Here is a 19,512-nt window from a genome sequence, read left to right as displayed (position 1 = left end):
TGTAGTTGTTATTGTTGTTTGGCAGGCCCTGGCTGGATTCAAACCCGCCAGCTCTGGAGTATGTGGCTGGTGCCTTAGCCCTTGAGCTACAGGCACCAAGCCTAGAAGTTTATCTTTTTAAATAGTTTGACTATACCCCATGCCTCCAAACCTGCCCTCTGCTCTCTGTACTGCGGCTTAGTAAGAAGTGCCCCCCACACTCCACTCCACGCTCAATAACTGCACCATCCCCACCACTCTCCCTGGCCTTCCTGCCAGTGATAGAGAGAAATGAAGCCATTCTAGCCACAGAACTGGGCTAAAAAGGAAAATGACTCTTTCTGGAAGGGAGTCTGTAGACCTTCAACAATGACATGCTGATGCCTGGCAAGGAGCCCAGATTCACAAAACCTTCCCAGCCATATCAGACAAATGACATTTATACCAGCAAGGCAAGGCTCAGCAATATCAAATCAGCAGTCCTTCCTGCTTTAGATGTGTGTTCTTCCTCTAAGATAAACAAGGGGTCACTTTGTACAAGGAATAGTCAACATCCTTCTTAGGGCCCAGGATTGCATTATATCTCATTTTGCTTCTCCTTGAGTCATGTGCATGACCCTCAAGTATGGGATCCCTTAGCAGATTATTAAATTATCACTTCCTATAAAGTTAGCATTCCCCCCACCCCAATTCAATCAGAGACAAACAGAAAGGTCCGAACATCAGACTCAGTTAAGAAAGAATTCAGGAGCGATTTGGTGGAGTTTGGTCAAGGGGACAATCTTTGTCAAGAACCACAGTTTAGATAATAACCTGGCTTTGCATGAAAAACAAAACAAAACAAAACACCACAGTTTAGGCCAGGTGTAGTGCCTATAATCCTAGCACTCTGGGAGACCAGGACAAGAGAATTGCTTGAGGTTAAGAGTTTGACACCAGCCAGACAACATAACGAGGTCCTGTCTCTACAAGAAAATAGAAAAAATAGCTAGGTGTGGTGGCATGCACCTGCAGACTCAGCTACTTCAGAAGTTGAGAAGGAGACCACTTGAGCCCAGGAGTTTGAGATTGCAGTGACCTATGATGATGCCATTGCACTCTGGCCTAGGTAACAGTGAGACTCTCTCCAAAAAAATAAACAAGGGTGGCGCCTGTGGCTCAAAGGAGTAGGGTGCGGGCCCAGAAGGTGGTGGGTTCATGCCCAGCCCCAGCCAAAAACTGCAAAAAAAAAAAAAAAAAAAAAAGCAAGAACCACAGCCTAGAGATGGTGGAGGGAGAGGAGAGAAGTTGAAGGTGTTGAGTCTCATACCAATCTTGGACCACAATGAGAAACCAATGCTGATGTAGTTACAGCCTCCATCATGTTGAATTCTGCCTTTTTTTCTTTTGCATCTCTAACATAATTAATAAACTACCATCCACTCAGAAATACATTTTAATATTTATTTTTTAAACCCTTGATACTAATAAAGGCAATGGTTAATTTATTGATGCTGATTTTAAAGGTGTCAGCGATTCTCACCCCCTGCCTTTCCAACATATCCTAAATCCTTTTGCATCAACTTCAGCCCTCGTCAGTACGTGAACCAGAATGGGTGATGTAGAGTGTGTACATGGAATAAGGGGCAGAGGGGTACAGAGGAGTCTGGAATTGTTCTTTTGGGAGTTTAGATTCCAACATGCCAGATTATATATCTAGATGATACCCTGGGTACCCCTGCTGACCCACAGGGTCAGAACAGACTTCCCACCTCTCTCCACATGAGCAAGCCTCAGAGGCACTCATCCTTTTCTGATTTCTGTTGGGAGAACTGGCTCATAGTCAGTGGCCTGGGATAGAGATCCACTCCACAGTTGGTCCCAAGTACCAAGGAAAGTGGGAGGCAGAATTGACAGAAGAACTGGTTGGGAAGAAGTGCAGAAGGTGACCATGGGTTGCTATGTGGACCACTGGCACCACCATCATCTGGGCAGTGATGTACAGGCATCTTTACCTGCACTGGCATTTCTACCTGGCTTATAGGTCCTGAGCAATTTTTATAATTTTTGAGAGAAGCCTCATGGGGTTGCTGGTGCCTGGCCCCTTGCTCAGCTTTAAGCCAGATGGGTCACTTAGAAGTGCTTAGCTTCTGCCAACTAACTTGGAGTGTCCATACGGCTTGGAGAAGTTGCCTCTAGCCCCATGCACCATGTCAGACTGAGGTGGATGCCAGCTCAGGTACTTTGGGTTTGCTATACCCTCTGCCTGGTAATTGGGAATCCTGCCTCCTCCACTGGGAGTCCTCTCTACAATAGCCTTAGTTCCCATAGACTTGGAATCTTCCACCATCCCTTTCCTGCCTGTTAGTGAGCCAGCTGCCCAGTATGGGACTGAGTGGGATGGCAGACACATTTCAGACAGGTTTGTTTTGTTTGCAAGAGCTGAGTGAGATACATTAAGGTTGAGCCATTCAAAGAGAGCTGGAGAGCCCAGAACAAGCCAAGATAACTAGTATCTCTTGTCACTTCTGCTGCAGTCTTCTGCCTAGAAGGGTAGACAGGAGACATTGCTCCAACAACCAGAGGAAGCAGGAGACATCATGCTTGCAGACTCAAGATGGCCATAAGATTTTTTTTTTTTAATATGACCCAATGCCATAGGCTTTTGGCATCCCAATTCACCACAAAATAGCGGGTCAACTCTCTCCACTCTCTCTCAGCATAGGAGCTCAACTTTCCCAAATGCTGCCATAAGGATGTGAAAGCTACAGCCTCTGCCCATACACTTAGAGACACCATCCTAGAGAGACAAGCAGAAAATGGGGGCAGTGGGCTTTTTTATACAACAATGATCAAAAGACTTCTTAAAAGGTATCATTTGTTTTCACGCAGTTTTAATTTTTATCATTAATTTTTAAAACTTATTATTCTTTTTAATTTTTTCTTAATTTAACTAAAAATTATTTTTATTTCTTAGTTCATTATTTTCTTTTCATGGTAGCTCTTGGATCTTAAAAGGTATTGGTTAAAAGATCACCTATATCCATGTTTTAGATTGCTAGTTTAGTAATTGTTTTTTTTTTTTTTCCTTTAAAAACAGTAGGTAGAGACCCAGGGAGCAAAAATCCAGATTAGTTATAGTCAAATAAAGCAATTTATATTTCCTTGCCATTATGGGCTGAATTGTATCTCCTTAAAATTTATGTTGAAAGTAAGGTGACCAGATTTTAACACTGGTAAAGGGGAACACCATTGACTGGGGGGGTGGAGCCTGGAGGGGTGGGGCCTGACAACAATGCAAACTTTGATAAGCAGTTCTCAATAATCAGTTCTCAACAATTATTTGTTATTATTAAAGTTTAACATTATAAAATTCACAAAAATAATATAAAACTCATATCCTAGCAAAATAGCCACATGGCAGCTGAAAACTGTATATTCCTTTCCTTTTCTCCCACATTCCCTAGCTTGTCGTGCATTCTTTCCAAAAATTGGGACTCTTTTAAAACGCTGTGGGATGTGGGACAAATTGTCCCACCAAAAGCAGGACAATCTGGTTACTTTAGTTGAAAGGCAGGATGCGGTGGCTCATGCCTGTAATCCTAGCACTCTGGATGGCTGAGGTCGGTGGATTGCTTGAGTTCACAAGTTTGAGACCAGCCTGAGCAAGAGTAAAGAACACCCCCCTCCCCAGCTAGGCGCCTGTGGTTCAAGTGGCTAAGGCACCAGCCATATACATCTAAGGTAATGGGTTCAAATCCAGCCTGGGCCTGCCAAACAACAATGATGGCTGCAAACAAACAAACAAAAAAAATGAGCCAGGCATTGTGGCAGGCACCTGTGATCCCAGCTACGTGGGAGGCGGAGGCAGGAGACTCACTTGAGCCCAGGAGATGGAGGTTGCTGTGAGCTGTGATGCTATAGCAGTCCACCCAGGGGGACAGCTTGAGGCTCTGTCTCAAAGAAAAAAAAAGAACCCCTCCCCAACTCCCTGTCCCTATTAAAAATGAAAAATTGAGGCAAGAGGATCACTTGAACCCAAGAGTTCGATGTTGCTATGAGTTATAACACCTGGCACTCTTAACCTACAGCAACAAAGTGAGACTCTGCCTCAAAAAAATAAAAAAATTATATTGAAATCCTAACCTTCAGTAGTATCTCAGAATGTGACTGTATTTGGGGCTAGGGTTTGAAAGAGGTAATAAAATTAAAATAAGGTTATTACAGTGGGCCCTAATCAAGACAACTGGCACGGGGCTGGGTTATACCCTCAGTATATGGGACCAGCACCCTACTCACTGAGCCACAGGCATTTTTATAAGAGGAAGTTCGGACAAAACAGGCACAGAGGGTAGATAATATGAAGACATAGGTTGCAGGCAGTACCTGCGAGCCGGGGAGGGAGGTCTCAGGATGGAACCAACTCTGCTGACATCCTGAGCTCAGACTTCCAGCCTCTAGAAATGTGAAAAAATAAATTTCTGTTGTTCAAGCCATCCTGTCTTTGTTATGGTAGCCATGGCAAACTAATACATCTGTATCTTGAGTAAGAGTGTGAACAAATTTACAGACCCCATTATACCTTAAATGTTCTTACAATATCTAGTTATTTAACAGTTCCTACGTGGCAGCACTGCTCTAAGGCCTTACATCTATTTATTAACTCATTTACCTCTGATCCTTGTTTACGGATAGGAAAACTGGAACAGAGAAATAAAGTAACTTGCTGAGAGGCTTAAAAGGGTAAGTGGCAGAGCCAGGAGTTAGAGCCCAGCAGCCAGGCCAAGCTCCCCGCAGAATGCGGAAACACGGTTTTTCACTTATACTTCTTGGCAATTTTATATGTCAGCGCACATACTGCATTTGTTTTAAGAGCCACGTGGAATTCCATGTTTTATTCTAGCATGTAAAAACTAAACTAGCATTGGTGTCTTGCCATTTTAGGAAGTAGCCTTCTGTCCATTTTCAGGAATAATGACTCATCTAGAACTAATAAAAGCATTTCCTCTCTCCCCAGTGGGAGTGGAGGGTTGCCATTGTATTTCTAGTACTGGTGGGTCCCCCTTAGAGAGAAGACACTTTCACTTTGCTAACAGTTTTTGAGAAGCTTTACCGGAAAGGACTTTAAGGCATGTTTTGAGAGAAAAGAAGCAAAATTAATATTTGTAGGAGTGGTACCAGACAAATGTGGAGCTGGCACCCTAGGAAATGGCTGGGGGTAGGGAATAGGATGGAGTCTTCTAGGTCCCAGGGATGCTGAATTTCGCTCTTTAGTAGGTCCTTGGTCTCAGGGATTCGAAGAGTGAACCCATGCACCACAGATCAGTGGCAAGATAGAACTTTTATTAAAAGCTAAAAAGAAATACAGAAAAGCACCAGAGCTTCTGGAAGGGGGAATGAACTGAAGAACTCTCTCGGGAGTCTCCAGGTGGGCTTTTCATCTAGGGGTATTAGGTCTAGAGGATTACACGTGGCTGGCAGTTGGTCCTTTACAGTCTTTATCCCTGAGAAGGGGTTAGGGCATGTGCTCCTACCCAAGGTGGAACCACCCAAAAAACCATCACAGGCTGCTCTGTTCATGATTTTAATCAGAGGGTGTGCCCTGAAAAGGCAGTCTGCTTGTGCCTGGAAAGGGGGTCTGACCTCTGAGCTCACATAGGCCTAGAAAATGGGGGGACTCTCTGTCTACCCCTGTATCCTGGAATCCTGGATACCCCTGGAATCCTGTATCACCAGGGCCTGGAACCTGATCCATCCTTGAGCAGTCCCATCTGTGGTGAGTAGTCTGAAATAGGTCTGAACAGGCAGACGGGGCTGTAGGCAGCTCTGGTGGAGTGCCTGGGAGGGATATCAGATCAGACGATGGCTATAGGGCTATCCTACGCCCAGAAACGACTCCCCAGGGTAGGTCCAGCAGCAGGGAAATGAGACTGCAGCCAGGGTTGTCCCCAGTCTGCCCAGCGTCCTTGGGGAGCCCAGGAAGCCCCTGTCTCACTGTGAATCCTCCTCACAGCACATCTGCCAGGGAGGGGCTTCCTCGGTACCCCAAGAATTTGAAAAGCTTTCAATAATCTAATTGAATAGATTTTTTCCCTCCTATTCTCAATCTCATTTTCTTTTGTTCCAATTTGCATATCTCTTCAACTTTATTTTCTCTCCCCTCTGTGAGTTTTCACTGTGACTGGATCTTTTTCATTTCCAAGCATTCTTTTGCATTTTCAGAGAGCTTCCTTGTCATGACTTCTATTCTTATTTTATGAATGCGATATTGTTTCTCATCTCTCTGTACATACTATTCATAGTTTTTTGGGAGGGAAATCTCAGGGGTTTTCTTCTTCCTGCACTGTTTTGGTTTCGTTTCAGGTGTATTTGTTTGAGTCTCTATCTTCCATCTTAGAAGTTGTCCTCTAGCATCTTGTAATTTTGGTTTACTGTTTGTCATTAAGTAGGGAGGGGGAATTGACAGATCCTATAAAATAATATTGAATTTTGTACCTACATAAAAGAGAATTTACCTTCTTTTCTGGTGAACAGGAACATCCATAAAAATTGAGCAAATATTAGGCCACCAAAGACATCCAAAGACTAGAAATATATAAAGAGCATTCTTTCATCATAATGCAGTAAAACTAGAAGTTAACGGTGGTACCTGTGGCTCAGTGAGTAGGGCACTGGCCCATATACCAAGAGTGGAGGGTTCAAGACCGGCCCCAGCCAAACTGCAACAACAACAAAAAATAGCTGGTGTTGTGGTGGGTGCCTGTAGTCCCAGTTACTTTGGAGGCTGAGGCAAAAGAATCACCTAAGCCCAAGAGCTGGAAGTTGCTGTGAGCTGTGATGCCACGGTCCTCTACCGAGGGTGACAAAGTGAGATTCTGTCTCTAAAAAAAAAAAAAAAAAACCTAGAAATTAACTACAAATGTTATTTTTTAATCTAAAAATTCTTTTTCCTGTTAATTTTGAAATACTCAGCAATTCTGTGGGATAAAGAGAAAACAAAAAATAAAATCACATAATTTTTTGAAAATAATAAAAACAAGACATATACTCTGTGATGCCACTAAAGTAGTTATCATAGAAAAGATTTATAGTTTTTAATCTCTGGTGCAAAAAAAAATTAAAGCATAAATAGAAACCAGTTCGCTATCCAAAAATAGAAAACAAAATAACAAAGTAAACAAAAAAAAGAACAAAGGAATTAATAAAGATAAAAGTATAAATCATGATATGGAAAACAGCAAAGAATAGAAATAATAAATCTAAAAGCTGGATGTTTGAAAATCACAACAAAATAACAAACTATTAGGTATTTTAAGCTTTAAGAAGAGAGAAAATGTAAACGGAAATGATAGCATAAAAAGAGAGAAAAAATTCTAAGAAAGTATTTTGTATAACTTCATGCAAATAAACATGAAAATTTATAAGCGATAGGTATTTTTTAGTCAGAGACAACTTAAGAAAATTGACCGTAGAAAAGACAAAAAATCTAAATACAGTAATTAAATTGAAGGACCCAATAGTTCTGCAAAAACAAAAGTTAAACCTGCTGGCTTCTTCCTCTCTTTCTTTGGGAAGCCTCCCATTTTCTCTCTCCTTTTCTCTCACCCCCATTTCTCTCACTCCCTGCTTTCTGCTCCCTTCTGTCTCTCTTTCTAATCTCTTCCCTTTCTCTACTATAAAATAAACTTATATGTGTATATTCTAAAAGAAAACAAAGGCTAAACAAATTGGTGTCACAAAAGAATTCTACATAATCTTTAAAACTCTGCCTATTCCATTGTTACTAATACTATTTCAGAGCATTTCATTTTACAAAGCTCCTATACTGGCTCAGCTCCTGTGGCTCAAGTGACTAAGGTGCCAGCCACATACACATAAGGTGATGGGTTCGAATCCAGCCCGGGCCCGCCAAAAACAACAATGATGGCTGCAACCAAAATATAGCCGGGTGCTGTGGCGGGCACCTGTGGTCCCAGCTACTTGGGAAGCTGAGGCAGGAGACTTACTTGAGCCCAGGAGTTGGAGGTTGCTGTGAGCTGTGATGCCACAGCACTCTACCCAGGGGGATAGCTTGAGGCTCTGTCTCAAAAAAATAAAGCTACTATACTATAAATCTCCAACCTGACAAAGATTTCTTGGTTTTTATTTGAGTAAATGCCAAATTGATTTGGAATTAAAAATGTCAATTTGGAATACATGTCAAAGATTTTATTCTCATAAAAGAAAATTATGGCAATTCTTGCTTAAGAATTTTGGTACCAAAAGATCTGTAAATAGAACCTAACAGCAGAATTTTTTTTTTTTTTTGAGACAGTCTCACTTTGTGCCCTGGCATCATAGCTCATAGCAACCTCAAATTCTTGGGCTCAAACCTTCCTCTTGCTTCAGCCTCCCACTAGGTCCCCACCACAATGCCTGGCTATTTTTAGAGATGAGGGTCTCCCTCTTGCTCAGGCTTCCACCTGCCTTGGCCTCCCAGAGTGCTAGGATTATGGGTGTGAGCCACCTTGCTAGCCCTAACAGCACTGTGATTAATTGGGTTTATTCTAAGAATGCAAAGTGGTCCAATATCAGGGAATTATTAATTAACTTAAGATCATTTCCACAGATAGAGAAAAGTCATTTGACAAAATCCAATACCCATTTGTGTTTTTATTTTTTATTTTACTTATTTTTTTGAGACACAGTCTCACTCTACCACCCTGGGTAGAGTGCCGTAGTGTCATTCCTCAGAGCATCCTCAATCTCCAGGGCTCAAGGGATCCTTCTTACCTCAGCCTCCCTCCCCAGTAGCTGGGACTACAGGTACCTGCCACAATGCCAGGCTAGTTTTTCTATTTTTAGTAGAGATGAAATGCTCTTGCTCAGGCTGGACTCAAACTGAATTCAGGCAATACAGTTAGGATTGATTACAAGTGTGAGCCACGGCACTTGGCCCCATCTGTGTTTTTAAAGACAAAACATTCAGTGAAGTAGGAATTGATACATAAGTCCTCGACACAATAAAATGTACACAGCATAGCCCAAAGTTAGCATCTTTCTAGCTTTTCTGCTGAAGTAATAAGCAAATAATAATAAAACAAAGATCCCACTATTTCTTCTATTATGTAACATGAAGTTTGAGGCATTAGCCAGTGAATGCTATTTACAGAGTCATAATTATGTGTCTGGAAAATCTTGAAGAATTGGTGAGAAAACTCAAAACTCAAGATTAGTAAAGCAAACACTAATTAACATACGTATATAAAAACCAAAGACAGCCTGGGGAAAAGAGACGTCATTTCCTCAAAAACAAAGAATATTAGCCTAGGGTGGTGGCATGTGCCTGTCATCCCCCTTTGAGGCCAGGAACTTGAGGTTACAGTGCCTTATGATCCCGCCCTGCACTCTAGCTTGGGCAACAAATGAGATCCTGTCTCTAAAACATAACAAAGAAACAAAGAGAAACCAAAAGACAGTCATACATATAAACCAAAAATAGACAGAAGACATAATGGAAAACAAGCCTCCACTTATTAAAGCACCAGAATTCCCATAACACTGCTCTCTGGGAAGAACTTATGATTTCTTCTAGAAAATCAGTCCTGGCTTGGCACTTGTGGCTCAAGTGGCTAAGGCACCAGCCACATACACCTACGGTGGGTGGCGGGTTCAAATCCAGCCCAGGCCTGCCAAACAACAATGATGGCTGCAACCCAAAAAAATAGCTAGGCGTTGTAGCGGGTGCCTGTGGTCCCATCTACTTGGGAGGCAGAGGCAGGAGACTCGCCCAGGAGTTGGAGGTTGCTGTGAGCTGTGATGCCAGAGCACTCTACCCAGGGGGACAGCTTGAGGCTCTGTCTCAAGAAAATCAGTCCTACTGATTCCTGTTCTTGTTCATGACTTAATCATATAGATTTGTGCCTGGCACATAATAGGTGCATAGTAAATATTTGTGGAAAGAAGAAGGAGGCTTCATCAAACTTTTATTGTATTTTGGATGGTTTTTCACTTCATACATCTAGATTTGTACCTGGCACATAATAGGTGCATAGTAAATATTTTTGGAAAGAAGGAAGGAGACTTCATCAAACTTTTATTGTATTTTGGATGGTTTTCTGAAGCATCTCTTACTGAGGCTCTAAGCAACGTTTTCATTGTGCTGCTTGTCATGACATCTCAGAACTTCCCTCAAAGAAGGTCTCTTTCCTATGTCAAGAGGGACCCAGCAAAAAGTTTGTAGATGGAATTAAGGCTACCTATCAGATGACATTAAAATGGAAATGTTATTCTGGATCATCCAGTTGGATCCAATGTAATGATAAATGTCCTTTAAAAGTAGACAGAGGCAGAAGAGGACAGAGTGATAAGTGAGAAGGACTCTGGCTTGGCGCCTATAGCTCAACCGGCTAAGGCGCCAGCCACGTACACCTAAGGTGGCGAGTTCGAATCCCCAGCCTGGACCCCGCCAAAAACAACCATGACGGGCAACCAAAAAATAGCCGGGTGTTGTGGCGGGCGCCTGTGGTCCCAGCTACTTGGGTGGCAGAGGCAGGAGACTCGCTTGAGCCCAGGAGTTGGAGGTTGCTGTGAGCTGTAATGCCACGGCACTCTACCCAGGGGGACAGCTTGAGGCTCTGTTTCAAAAAAAAAAAAGTGAGAAGGACTCAAATTACTGTTGTTGGCTTTGAAGATAGAAAAAGGAGGTGGCACACCAGTGTGGATGGATAGGAAACAGATTCAACTTTAGGGCCTCCAGAAGGAACTAGCCCTGCCAGCATCCTGATTTTTGACTTTTGTCTACTAAAATTATAAAATCATAAATTTATATTAAGAAAAAAAAAGGGGGGTCCTCTGAGGAACATTAACTCAAAACAAATAAAATATCTCCAGGAGGTCTATAAAATTAGGAAAATACTCTAAAATGCTTTTGTGATGGTTGTAAGTATGTTTGTGTATTACAATTATGGGAAAAGCTGAGTGCGGTGGCTCATGCCTCTGGGAGGCCAAGGTGGGTGGATCACCTGAGCTCAGGAATTCCAGAATAGCCTGAGCAAGAACAAGACCCTGTCTCTAAAAATAGCCAGCGGTGTGGTGGGCACCTGTAGTCACAGCTACTCAGGAGGCTGAGGCAAGGATCCCTTGAGCCTAAGAGTTTGAATTTGCTGTGAGCTATGACTCCACAGTACTCTACTGGGGGTGGGGAGAGTAAGAAAGTAAGATTCTGCCTCAAAAAAAAATTTATGGGAAAATTTTTTTCTATTATGGTTTATGCTGTCAGATACCATAGATTGGGTGGTTTAAACACTACACATTTATTTCTCACAGTTCTGAATGCTGAGAAGTTCAAGATCAAGGTGCCAATAGATCCAGTGTGTGGTGAGGGCCCAGTTGCTGGTTTGCGTACGGGTCTCTGCTTGTTGGATTCTCATCTAGTGGAGAGCAGAGACACAGATCCCCTGTCTCCACTTCTTTTGATAAGACCAGTAATCTCATCCTGAGGGTCCACCCTCATGACTTCATCTAACTTTAACTACTTTCCAAAGGCCTCCTGGCCAAATACCATCACTTTGAGACTTAGGATTTCAACATATCAATTTTGAGGGGACATATTCAGTTTATAACATATAAATAATTTTTTAATCTAACAAAAAAAATTTAAGTAGAAATATATAAATACACTCCTGACTCTTCTGAAGTTTCAACCCTTGGCAGAGCCATACAGATGTCTATAAATCAGACTCTTTTCTATCTCCCCTCTAGCCTTTCCTCACCACCATACACAGACATTCTGCGTTATCATACTATTCGTTGTTTAACAGCAACCCTGGGCTACAACCCCCAAAGAACACCCAACTCCCTGTCTCTTTGCTGGCATTCTTGGGCCCACCCAGACAAACACAAGGAAGGTTGTTCCACCATGTACATATCATGGCATTTTACACTATCTGCCTCTGACTTATCTTCTGCTCTAGCAGAAGAAGCTTATAGGCTGGGCATGCCATGGCTTGCTTGGCTGTTATCTCCTTTGTCTAGCCTGTGTTAAAGGTTGCCATAGTTGTAAAAATTGTCCACATGATAGCATGTGACAGACTTTTGTTTCTTGTCAAGTCTTCAAAAGCTCCTGGGAGATGATTGTCTCTACAGGGTACTTCCTGTAAGGTCGAATGGTTGTTGAAGTCTTCTAGTATGATGGTTTTCTTTCTTTCTTTCTTTCTTTTTTTTTTGAGACAGAGCCTTAAGCTGTCACCCTGGGTAGAGTGCTGTAGCATCACAGCTTACAGCAACCTCCAACTCCTGGGCTTAAGTGAGTCTCCTGCCTCTGCCTCCCAAGTAGCTGGGACTAAAGGCACCCACCACAACGCCCGGCTATTTTTGGTTGCAGCCATCATTGTTGTTTGGCTAGCCCAGGCTGGATTTGAACCGGCCAGCTCAGGTGTATGTGGCTGGCACCTTAGCCGCTTTAGCCACAGAGTACGATGGTTTTCTTTTTTTTTTTTTTTGAGACAGAGCCTCAAGCTATCCCCCTGGGTAGAGTGCCATGGCCTCACAGCTCACAGCAACCTCCAACTCCTGGGCTCAAGCGAGTCTCCTGCCTCCGCCTCCCAAGTAGCTGGGACCACAGGCGCCCATCACAGCGCCGGCCATTTTTTGGTTGCAGCCATCATTGTTGTTTGGTGGGCCCGGGCTGGGGATTCGAAGCCGCCACCTTAGGTGTATGTGGCTGGCGCCTTAGCTGATTGAGCCACAGGTGCCGAGCCCAGTACGATGGTTTTCAAAGTGAGCTCCCTATATCATTCTTATCCTCTTGGAACTTAGAAATGCAAATTCCTGGGCCCTACCCCTAGCCTATTGAATCAGAATTCTGAGGTGGGGCCCAGCAATCTGAGTTGTCTCAGGCCTTCTAGCAGGTTCTGAAGCATGTAAAATTTGTGAACCAGCTTGGTCTGCCTTTTCACCCTTAACCTCTTTAACCTTAGCCATAAGCAAGCTTCAGATCCTCAGGGATCAGACTTCTAGGACTACATACATATTTTTCCTATGTATACTTGATATTAAAACTTTTTCTATATATGTTTTGAAGTGGTGTTCTGTGTTTTATTTGATTTTGTATTTGTCTGTTTGGCATCTATTAATCAAAAGACCAGACTAATGGCCAAAGTAGTTTATACCTCCCCTGCAATCCAGCTTTTGTGAGTGTGTAAAAGTCATATTATTATAAATCCTCTAACCAATTTCAAGTCCATACTTCCTGCTACCCCCTTTATCAGACTCTCTCCGACCAAACCAGTATTTCCCCTGCTCTAAGTCACCCAGGGCCACATACCCCATACAACTAGAGATCACCCTGATAGCCTAGCCTGCTGACATAATTCAAACTAGCCAATTCCAAGGTGTTTTCCCTTCCCTGTCCTGCCTTTCCCATGGAAACCTCAATAAAAACTCTGGCCTGGACTTTCCTCTCACTCCTGCTTCTGCCTCCTGACTTATCCGGTGCTTTTCCATGTGGACCTGCCTAGCACCGGGTATTCTGAGCTCTCGGGAAATGTAGGTGATAAAAATCATTTTTCACTGCAACAACCTCTATGTGTCATCACGGTCATCTCAATAAATTAAAATCCCGTGGGTACATTTTGAGATAAGTGGCTAATAGAATCAATGTGACATGATAATCAAGGAATGAGAAAATTAGGATAAAGATAAAATAGGAATAGGGAAAATTAGATAGATGAAACTGGGAAATGTTCATATGCAGCATTCACTCAGTGAGGCCTCTACCTTTGTAGAGAAGGAAGAGAATGATGACTTAGTACTTACAACTGCCAAAATAAATCAGGGAATCACACCATCAGGGAATCACAAGGTAACAATCCAGCAGTTTTGAGAAGCATAGCTCTTCCTGATGAGAATGTGGCATCTTCTCTAACCCCCAAGGTCAAAGAGGGGAGGAGCCATTTCTTGAACCATCTCTCTCTTTAGCTGATTGCACAAACCTGAAAGCAGATTTTAGTAACTGCACCTCATGAGAGATGTTCTTTTATGGGTGTATTCAAGAGTTCCATGGGTGTTTGCTTTTCTAATGATCTCCCTTAATCCAAAGAGAAATTGTGGAGCATTCAGACCTAGTCTTTCTCAACATTTTAAGCACACACATCATCACCCAAGAAATTAAATCTTTATTTTTGATGTTAAAAATGACACGTTATTTTCTAAATGTGAAAGTATATTATTAAATGAGATGTGGTTATACAATTCAGGCATTCACCCCATCCCTTTTCCTCTTTGAATATCACTGACCTGAAGACATGGAAGAAGTGGATATTTCTCAAGAAATTCTTTTTAAATGCTATTTATTGAGGTCGAGTCATTGGGGTCAGAAAGGATTTCAGAGAACAGCTAGTCTATCATCAGGGTAGCCCCGGTTCTTCAAAAGTTGAACCAGATCCAGGTGGCTTCCAGGGTGAGGGCAGGTCTGACTATCCAGGTAGGAAGGAGAGGAGATAGCCTGTGGATGAGGGGACCAGCCCAAGGGAAAGAAGAATGGTTTCTGGCGAAGGGAACCCAGACGAACGGCGCCACAGAGTGGATCCGCATCTCAGTACTCGAGGGTGCCCTGTCCCCTCAGTTTCAGTAAGATCTTGTGTTTTGATGTGGTAGGCAGATGCATGCTTTAGTCAAGCCCTAGAGCATGAGAGGGCAGGAACAGGCAAGGACTTGCAACACTGAATGCTGAGGGGGACAGACTCCTGTCAGTCATAACACTCAGACCACTCCTAACTTTTCTTCGGAGACTAGAGGAGGAGCTGACAGGTTTGACGGTCAAGGAGCAAATGATAGTTCACAGGTACAGATAGAGGTGAGGTCAGCCGCAGGACCGGCGTCAGCGCTTGGGTCATGCGAAGACCTGAGTCAGGAGGCAGAGGCAAGGACAGCAGAGGGGCGGGTCCCGAAGCTGGGGCGGACCTGGGAAAGCTTGGCAAGAAAGCAGGGGCGGGGCCAGAGGTGGGCTGAGGCCCTAGTCAGGGGGCGGGGGCAGGTTGGAAGGCGTGGCTTATCCTTGTGAGGCTCGCGCCTGCGCACGGGCGTCCCGAGAGGCAGGGCTGCGCGCGCGCTGTGCTCTTGGCCCGGGAGGGCGGAGTCCAGGCGGGTGCCGGCGGAGGGAGGGGGCGCGGCGGCTTTGGAGTCCGGCGCACCCTCAGGCCGCAGACGCGATGCTGGCTGCTGCGGGTCGGGTTGTGGAGAGGGCGGGGATGTGACGGGCGGCGCCCTCGCCTCACCTTCAGTCCTCCGGCCCGCAGGTCTGTGGGTGACCTGCAGCCGGCCCGCGGCCAAGGAGGCAACGCGACCTCCTCACGGTGAGAACTGGGGTCAGGGCCGCGCTGGGGCCGGGGTCGAGGCGGGCGCCCGGGGTAGCCCAGAACTGGGGCGCCCAGGGCGGGTTGGAGACCCGGGTTCCCGAGGAGAGGCAGTGGCACCCTCCGGCTCTCCCTTCTCCAGGGTGACCCTATCTAGCCCCTAGCGAGCGACCGAGGCGGGGCGGCCAGGGAGCGGGGAGGGCGGAGGGCACCCGCCCTGCTGTGACAGCGCGCCAGGGGCCTCGAACCGCTGGGCGGCCGCCTTTCTCTAAGAAGTCAGGGCCAGTGATTCAGAGCCTGGATGCTTGTGAACGTTGATAGGGGAAAGTACTGGGGTGAGCTGAATGAGTGGGATTCTTTTTTTCTTTTTTTTCTAAAATTACTGGGCCAAAACAAAGACACACCCTAAAACATACTGGGATAAAACTTTAGTGTATCACACCCTTGCCTTAGGTTCAGATCTCTTTTCTTTAGACAGTTGCTATTTTTATGCTTTTTTATAAATGCACCTACTTTCTTGAAAGTAGAAGGAGGAATGATTCCTTTGAGGTGGTCCTTGGTGGCTAAGCTTGAGTTTGAATTTCAGTAATTGCAAATTCATCTTTGTAGGCTACCCCGCCAGTTAGGCTTGCTGTTCTTAGACTAGGCCTTAGCGGTGCTGAAATTACTGATGCTTGGACCCTTTGTGGTCCAAGATTGGAATATTGATTGGTGTTTAACTCTTGTAGATGAAAGAAATGGGAATTTTCGGCTTTGAGGATAACTATCTGAAGAGGCATCCTTTTCATGTTTTTTTTTTTTCTTGAGCATTAAAATATTATTGGAATGTATTAATTTGGCCAGTTTTTTTTAAGCATTATCTTTTACACTAGTTTAAAGAGACTTTAGTGATGGTAGCTCTTTAACCAAAAGGAATTTAAGATACTCTCCTGCAAATGATAGGTAAAAAACATGTCTTGTTGTCTGTAATCAATATATGATAAGGATGTAAACATTTCCTGTTTGGTCTGAAGTCAGTCTTCTTGGACCTTCTTAAAATTTTCTTTGCTTTTCTTAATTTATTAAAGCTCTTTAATCTTTTCTGATTTGGTTGTTTTCTTTAGTGTTTTCAACAACTTTGACTTCAAGTAATCTTTATGTTAAAAATTCACACTTTCTTGAACCTTTAGCTATAATTCACACAGTCTTAGTTGAATGTTGTATAGATATCCCATAGGTAAGAAAGTGCTAGAAGATAGCCTGAAAGCAGGAACTCTATTTGAATTTTTTTTTTATTCTACATTTTGATATCCAGATTGTACTTTTTGTTGCCGTGATTTAGTCTATTAAATGGTGGAGGAAGGGACTTGATTCCATGTTTAAAGGTCCTTTGCTGACTTTCCATAGTCCATAGTGCTAAAATTCAAAGTCCTTCATGATTTCTTGGTACTTGTCTACATTCTAGTTTCATCTTCTAACATTATGCCTGCCCTCGCCATAAAGGCTACTTGTAGTGCCCTGAAGATGACATCTTCCATTGTGGTTTTACACTGTTCTCTGTTGAAAATTCTTTACCTAGTAGATGACTGGCCCTTCAAGACCTTATTAAAATATCGCCTGTGAGCCTTGTCCAGATATCTCTTCCCTCTTGTCTGGACTGATCCCTACAGTCTGCACTTAACATTTGTCAGTTGGAAGTTAATCATTTGTTCTTTTTTTTTTTTTTTTTTTGAGACAGAGCCTCAAGCTATCCCCCTGGGTAGAGTGCTATGGCATCACAGCTCACAGCAACCTCCAACTCCTGGGCTCAAGCGAGTCTCCTGCCTCAGCCTCCCAAGTAGCTGGGACTACAGGCGCCGGCCACAATGCCTGGCTATTTTTTGGTTGCAGCCATCATTGTTGCTTGGCGGGCCTGGGCTGGGGATTCGAACCCGCCACCTTAGGTGTATGTGGCTGGCGCCTTAGCTGCTTGAGCCACAGGCGCTGAGCCTAATCATTTGTTCTTAAGTCTGTCTCCACCAGGCTTTTGGGCTTCTTAAGGAAAGGGACCTTTGCAACTCTAGCACATACTATTGTGTGGCATAGGTGCTCAAAAATTATTTACTGAATGTCTTTTTGAAATGGTCCCAGTCTTGAATATAGCTTTAATGTAGACAAAATATGTTAGACTTCTTCATTCAATTCAATCAGAAAACTTGGAAAAGATGAATGCACAAGATACTTTTAAATATCCAAGAATGAAGTAAAAATTGTTGATGTTGCTAGTTAGGAAAGACACCCCAGATATGATGGAAGAAAACCAATCCATTTGATGATATGAGAATGAAAGGGACATTGCCAGTGAAGATTGCTGCTTCATTGGTCGTAGGACTTTATGCAGTGCCAGTAATTTGAAGTGCCAGTAATTTGCCCAAAGTGACATAGGTAGAAAGAGACAGATCTGGGATTACAATCCAGGTCTTTTGACCATCTGTGTATTTCACCCTTGCCTGTAGTCTCCTAATCCTAAATCTTAAATGTTTTATATTTTGGGGTTGTAAGAGACTTGGGTATGCATTGAAAAGGGAGGGGTCTGTTACATTAATAGAACATTGAGCTTGAAAGAATAAACTGATTATTTAGTTTAAAAATTTTACTATTGAACTATTCAAGCTTAAAAATGTAAGTAATTTTACTTGAGGCTGTTTAGGCTTACTTGTGTGTCACATCTCCTGACCTCATGCTTGTCTACTTTTCACTACTTCATGGTACTTTGGGGGAAAATGAAGAAGTTGCCAATTTTTCAGAGGAATAACAAATCTGCTTGCATTTTCTCCCTTCTTGAATCCATAGCGGCTGCTGCTAGGGAATTAAAGCCCTTGAGTGGCTGAGAAACATGATGATTCATTTGGGGATATAGGAGAAACCTAACCTTCACCATTTCCCCAGCCAGATAGTTTTAACTTAAGTGCTTGGGGCCCTCTCTCCAGATGCCTCATAACGAGTGGCTTCTGATCACCATATGGAGCTCTTGTATACAGTTATGTTTTAATGGTAAAATGAGATTTTAATATAATAAGGTTATAGCTGGCTAATAGTGTGGCTAAAATTACATGTTTGGTTTGTCTGTATTTGAAAAGAGCCTATTTGTTACTCCTGTGCAATAGATTTTTTGGGAAACTTGTAAATACCTGTGAAAAATCAGTTTGAAATGTGTACTTAGTGTTGTGGGCCTCATCAGTTTCAGCAGGCTTTTTATTTTACAAACAACTTGGTGGTCAAAGAAATAAGAAAAAAACTAAACTAACTTAATTTTACTTATTTATTTCTTGTTACAGCTATGAGTTTATACTACAGTCAAACATAAATGTAATGTTATATATTTACTTGCATATTTGTGTTTTCTTTTTTGTTATAGATTTTATACCTTTAGATTATTATACCTTGTTCCAGTGAGTTGAGTTACTTATTTCTTAATTACGGGACATCTAGGTTACTTCCCATTTTGAACATAACACAGTTAGTATACAGTTGTTCATTTTGCTTCTTTCCTTTTAGGCTGAAGGGCCAGGAGGGGAATTACAAGGTCAAAGGGTATGATGACTTTGTTAATTTTGAGAAATATTACCAGATTTACTTCTGAAAGGTATTGACTTACATTGTCTTTAGCAGAGTTTGGTTGACCAGTTTTATCATACTTCTATGGGATTTTGTTTTTAAATGTTTGTTTTTTAAAAATATTGATAAGATGACTTGCTTATCTAATATCATAGTTCACAGTAGACAAGCAAATTTAGTTTTTTTTAAGTTTTATTTTCCTGTTTGCATGAATTGTGCATCATATGCTCATAAGTTTATTGGAATTTCACTTCTTACTAGTATTTGTTAGCACTAACACCATAAATATATTACTTCTTTGAAAAATATTTCTCATCTATTTTATTTTCCTTGTTGGAGGCTTTATACTTTTTATATTATTAAAATCACTGACTTTAAAAAATAATTTTAGAATTTTGTCTTTTGATTATGAGATCTGAGAATGAATGTCACTCTACTATCTGATACATACTTTTATTTTTTTAAACTTCCGAAGTTCATTTTGGTATGAGTACATCTTTAGCCAGTTACACATGTGGTTGAAATTGAATGTCATTTATGGGGATTTTATGTTATAGAAAACTACATTCTTGAGTTTTCATTTTTTTTCCTGAACTTGAATAGGAAAATAAACAAAATGATCTAGGGTTCTTTTTTTTTTTTT

The 19,512-nt window shown here is 42.5% G+C and overlaps 1 protein-coding gene across 4 annotated transcripts in view; it reads left to right on the top strand.

Annotated features, from left to right (window-relative positions):
- Positions 1–15,044: 15,044 nt before the first annotated feature.
- CCSER2 (coiled-coil serine rich protein 2) overlaps positions 15,045–19,512 on the top strand; it is a 188,528-nt gene continuing 184,060 nt past the window's right edge. For all 4 annotated transcript variants that reach the window (XM_003783501.3, XM_012801432.2, XM_023509524.1 and 1 more), the window contains exon 1: positions 15,045–15,293. The gene's annotated coding sequence lies outside the window, so the exon portion shown is untranslated. The remainder of the gene's footprint in view (positions 15,294–19,512) is intronic.

The sequence above is a fragment of the Otolemur garnettii genome, unplaced genomic scaffold, assembly GCF_000181295.1.
Source record: "Otolemur garnettii isolate 467f Iridium unplaced genomic scaffold, OtoGar3 scaffold00008, whole genome shotgun sequence".
Lineage (NCBI taxonomy): Eukaryota > Metazoa > Chordata > Mammalia > Primates > Galagidae > Otolemur > Otolemur garnettii.
This window is presented reverse-complemented; position numbering and strand designations above follow the sequence as displayed.